We start from the raw sequence: 6005 nt of genomic DNA, 5'->3' as shown, positions 1-6005 counted from the left end.
GACACTGCATCCCTGTCACAGAAGGACACTGCATCCCTGTCACAGAAGGACACTGCATCAATGTCACAGAAGGACACTGCATCCATGTCACAGAAGGACACTGCATCCTCTCTACATGCAGTCAATTCACAGAGTTAGAATTCAAACTCAAGCAGTCTTTTCGAAGTTTCTATTCTTCTATGGTAGAATAATTCTCACATATTTAATGTAAATGAAATGTTTTAGTCTTTTAAGAATGAAACTTTACAACAAATAAAGATACAAGTATTCAGCAAGTCCAGGACTGACCCAAAAAGTTGTATGATGCTGTAGTATTAGATATGAAAATACATTTTCTGAAGTAAAAGGTGAGAATATTCTCTTGTCTAATAATGATGGCTATATGATTCTAAAAACCATTTATGAATAACAGGAAATATGATATTTCAAGTAATTTTATTTTGTCATTTTATTTGAAAAGCTAAGCTAGTTCACGTGGTATCAGTTCATAAGACAGAAAAGCTACACTTTGGATCTGAACATAATATACTTGGAAAAGGTAAAAATGAACTAAGAAAAGGTCACACAACACTTGGAATAATGGCTCATGGGTCCTACAGAAAAAGGTGGATTATGACATGTTCACAGAAACATTTGGAATAATGTCTCATCATTCACCTACAGAATAAGGTGTAGATGGATTATGACATGTTCACAGAGACATATGGGATAATGGCTCATGGGTCCTACAGAACACTTCCCAGCCAAATGGAATTACACACAGCACCCTATTGGTTCATTCCCTGATGTCTTCATTATGATGCCATTCCCATTGCTAGATAGTAAATTGAGTCCACAGCACTACCATGCTGTCAAATCAAGCGACCTCGTGTGGGGGATGTTTGGATGAAACAAAATAGAATGATTTCTCAATTTACTTTGCTATAGTTTAAATAGGAATTTCAACCAGTGTCAGTTATAATGTCAAATTTCAAAATATAGGGGAAGAAGGGAGAGAGGGGAAGAGAGAAAGAAAGAAAAAGAGCTAAGAGGACAGAGACAAAGAGAGATTTATGCATCTGTCCAAACCAGAGTCTGTTGCAGTCATGACAAGACTTTGACACAAGGAGTATTAAATTGTAAAATAAGTTCTCTGTGTGGGTGAGGATTGAAAATTCTAAGTGAAGTAGACTTTCCTTCTGTTGCATAGTATTTAGTTAGTCATAGGAAACCAAACTTATTTCAGGCCTCTTGAAGAGAAATCTAAAAAAAAAAAAATGGTTTAACATCTCTTATAAAGCTTGTGTATGGCCAGAATGCTGAGAATTGTAGACACAAATTTCCATGCTTTCTAGAAAGAAAAGAAATTTCTGAGTGCACTGGTCTTTTGAGGTTGTCATTACAAAATATTATAGCCTAGAACAACACAATTATATTTTCTCATGCTTGTGAGGCATGGTTCAAGTAACAAATAATTCAGTTTATGATTTGGGCTCTCTTCTTGGCACAGATATTGTCACTTTCTTGCTCACCTTCCCATGACTTTTTTTGGAATGGGGAGATGAAAGGTGAGAGATCTATCACCATCTCCTCCCCCCATCCACTCTTCTTCCACCCCGCCTACTCCTCCTCTTTTCACACAGAAATCAATTTCTTATTTATTAAGTTGTTTCTCTGACAATTTCATACTTGTATATAGTACACTCTGTCTCTGACCCTCTTTCATTCTCCCTTGTCCCTGTCATCCTCCCTCTAAAAGTCCCTTTCAAGATTCTTGGCTTTGTGCTTTGTTTTTGTGGCCCATTGTTTTTAACCAAAGCTGGAGGTCTCAGTGTTGGGTACATAGCTTAACACAATGATTGTCTCTATCCTACAGCTATCAGTAGCTCATGGTACAGCCGAAAGGAGTAAGACCCCTTGAGTTCCTCCCTGGTGGGCAATCGGCAGGCCCAGTTTCATGTGAGTACCATGAAGGCAACTTTGGAGTTGGAAACATAGGTTCTAAGGTCTGTGTCCTTGCTCTAAGATACCTGTAGTAGCTATTTCTCAGTTGCTGTGATTAGATAATATGACCAAGGCAATTTGGAAATGAAAGCATTTATTGGGGCTTACCATTTCAAAGGTTATAGTCCATGACCACCATGGCGAGGAGTATGACACTTGGAGGCATGGCACTGGAGTGGTTCCTGAGTGCTTACTTCCCGACCCACGGGTAGGAGGCAGAAAGAGCTAACTGGGAAATCAAAACCAATCATCGAAGAAAGGCACATCTTCTCATGCTTCCACAAACAGTTCCACGAATTGGGGACTGGATTTTCAAATGCATGAACTTATGGGGTCATTCAATGAAACTATCATAATTCCACTATGTGCCCTCCTCCCTATCTTCCTGACCTTACATGCTTTCTGCTCCTTCTTATGCAATTTCCCGTAAACTCCAGAGTTAGTGGCATAAATGTCCTGTCTAGAGCTGAGCACTCAAATGTCACTCCCTCTCAGCACCTTGAGCAGCCATGATTCTCTGCTTTGCTACAAAGAGAAGCTTCTTCAATTAAAGATAGAAGTACAATTGTCTATAGAGCATTAACATAAATATTTAAAATGCATAAATTTTTGCCATACCAGTCAACTTAACAGCAGTACATTACCACCTAGAACATATTACCTCTACATCCATTGAGTTTTGAATATGTTTGAAATCTCAGGCATGTATTTCTCCCTTTGGAGAGAGCCTCAAATCCAATCGAAGTCTAGACCAATTATGCCCTTATCATGTGTGCCTCTATTTCACCAGTGAGCTGTCTTCTGCTTACAAGACCACTAACCCTATTTTGAGGACCACACCCCAATGATCTAGTCAGCTAACAAAGGCCCCAGCCTCAAATGCCATAATATTAAGGGGCTAGGACTTGGACATATGAAAACTGAGAAAATAAAGAAACTCAGGTTGTGCACTGATCTTTCGACATATGAAAACTGAGAAAATAAAGAAACTCAGTTTGTGCACTGATCAAAAATCATTTCTAGTCAACCCAGTAAATGATATGGGAAAATGGGGAAGCGGGTAGCAAAGTCTGATTCAAGAACTCTTAGAGTTCCATAGAATCCTACATAATCTACAAATGGTCTCTACATTATGCAAGACAGCCATCCGTGGTTGTCTTGGGATTTCTATTGCTGTGACAAAATACCATGATCATAAGCAACATGGAGAGGAAAGAGTTTATTTCAGATTAGCAATCTCACGTCACAGTCCATAACAAAAGAAGTCACGGTAGGCACTCAAGAACTGAGGTGGACATGAAGGAGTGCTGCTTACCAGCTTACTCAGCTTGCTTTCTTATAGCACCTAGGACAAACTGCCTAGGAGGGGCACTGCCTGCAGTGGGCTGGGCCTCCCCCATCAATCATCAGTCCTGAAAATGCACCAGAGGCTTGCACACAGGTCAACCTATTTGGGGGCATTTTCTCAGTTGAATTTCTCTCTTCCCAAATGACTCTAGCTTGTCTTAAGTTGACATAAAAATAGCCAGTACAGTGACAATTTACATGAGCAACTGTTTTCCTTGAGAACAATAGATGTGAAGAATTACTTTGAAAGGTACTTTTCTGAATTAGGAAGAGTTGGCAATGAATTCTTTGGCTTCATACAGACGGACTGAGAGGCCACTCTCTGAACTTCATCATGCCGCCCAAAGATAACAAGAAGAAGAAAGATGCCGGAAAGTCAGCCAAAAAAGACAGAGACCCAGTAAATAAGTCCGGTGGCAAGGCCAAAAAGAAGAAGTGGTCCAAAGTTAAAGTTCGGGACAAGCTCAACAATCTAGTCCTGTTTGACAAGGCTACATATGACAAATTCTGTAAGGAAGTTCCTAACTATAAACTTATTACTCCAGCCATGGTCTCTGAGAGACTTAAGATTTGCAGTTCCTTGGCCAGGGCAGCTCTTCAGGAGCTCCTTAGTAAAGGCCTTATCAAGCTGTTTTCAAAGCACAGAGCCCAAGTAATTTACACCAGAAACACAAAGGGTGGAGATGCCCCAGCTGCTGGTGAAGATGCATGAACAGGTTCAATCAGCTGTACATTAGGAAAAATAAAACTTTATTAAACAGATGGACTGAGAATTCAACTACTTTCTAAACATGTTCTTAAACAGTTATTTCCATGACATCCTAGATTTTTTAACTACAAATGACATGAGGCTTAATGAGTCCTGTATTCCATGAAAAAAAAAGTTCACGGTCACATTATAACACAGGGTGTGATTTCCACTGGAATGGTTTTTGTTCATCAATTGTTTCCACAGCTACTAATCCTCCCAAAATAAGGATTGTTCATAACATTTTTAGATTTCATTTTGGCAGATTAACAATCTCTACACAACCTCAAAGGAAAAGCAGCTAAAGCAGAAGGTTTTTTTTCTTTTCCTCTTTCCCCTTTGTCTTTTCTTTTTTTCTCATTTCTATCCTAACTACCTAGAGTTTGTCTCAGAGAAGTCAATCTGGATGAACACATGGGGATGCTTAACATGCTGGACTGTGGTTTTTGAACATCTGTGTGAAATTATCCCCATAAGTAAATAGATAGCAATGATGTTGACTATCAGACATGTGTGGCCATCCCACAATGTCTTCTGACACATGCTTCCTTTGTAAGATAACCTTACTCTCCTGCACTTGTCCTCTTGGGCTGAGAAAGCATAGCCCTTGCCTAGCATGTGCAAGGGTTTGACTTTACCCTCTGCACTAAATAAAAATAAACAAAAATAGTGCTCTGGCCTCCATTCCTGTATCACAATATCCCTGACTCAATCACAAGGCTTAGACTCACTAATGCTAGGTTTCCCTGACTGATTCTACAAAGTTATTAAAGAGCAAAGGTGTGTGCATGTGCCATGGACAGCAAGGAAAAAACTGACAAGTATTTTCACTTCTCTAAATTATATGATGCATATTTGATTCTATAAAGGTTTATAATAACACCTGCAGAACAGTGCTCCAACGTTTTATGCCTTGATCTCACATGAGCCTGCCTTCTGTTTCAGGAGAATAGAACTAATCTATTACCATTAAATTCTTTGGCTGGTCACTTCTCAACTGACAGTTCCCTGGCTCACCAGGGACTGAAAAAGAACACTGTGAAAATAGTGTGTAAGCAAAGCAATTAAGCGTGAATCACTGTCATAACAAACCGGACTTCTTAAAGAACAGGACAGGAAAGATGTTTGACAAAAGTTGACTTCTATAAAAATTTGGTTTCTCGGAGCTCAAAAAGCCAGTTGTAATTTATCTTAAAACACTTTCAGGTAGTTGTCTCATCCACCTAAGACTTGCATCCTTTACACTTTTATACTACAAACTAATTATTTCATCCCGGAAATGTTCTTCTCGTCTCTTCCACTAGACAAGTATCTGGGACTGCATTCCATGTAGCCTCTCCCATGGCATCTTAGTAAAACATGTGACACTAATTAACTCTTCTATCATATGTTTCTTTTTTCTAGCTCTAAGGCTTGGGTTGTATTCATATTCATGCATCTGACATATAGTATAGTGACTAACTCGGATATATTAGATGTCCAAAGGATGTATGTGAATGTAAATGATTCATAATGAGTATAGACATCTCTTAAAAATTTCAACTCCATCTCCCTAGAGTGCACTGCAAATATTAGCCATCTTAAAATTTGATATTCATTATTATTATTAAAAGAGCCATGCTCCAAGCAAGGATGAAAGAAAGAAAAATTTCCCCTTTGCTCTTAGCCAGAGAGGTTACACCCTTGTCCTTCTAGAGTGAGCAAAAATCAAACATATTATCATTAAAGCGTATTTAATTCTCTTGGTATTTAGGTTATTTGACTATAGTTATCGGCTTGTGCTTCTAATAAAGAAGAGAAAATATACAAAGGCATCTGTCTTAATAAAACCATGATCCAAACAATTCTAAGTTTTACATTTCTTCCATGATTATTATATATTCAAGGGGTCAACATTGAAACAGATTTTATGTCCCTGGACAACTCT

General features: G+C 38.7%; 1 pseudogene; it reads left to right on the top strand.

Annotated features, from left to right (window-relative positions):
- The first annotated feature begins 3664 nt into the window (after positions 1-3664).
- Positions 3665-4056, top strand: LOC101993249 (annotated as a pseudogene).
- Positions 4057-6005: the final 1949 nt, after the last annotated feature.

This window comes from Microtus ochrogaster, chromosome 19, assembly GCF_000317375.1.
Source record: "Microtus ochrogaster isolate Prairie Vole_2 chromosome 19, MicOch1.0, whole genome shotgun sequence".
Lineage (NCBI taxonomy): Eukaryota > Metazoa > Chordata > Mammalia > Rodentia > Cricetidae > Microtus > Microtus ochrogaster.
Note: the sequence above shows the minus strand (reverse complement) of the source record. Positions and strands in the feature narration are given on the sequence as shown.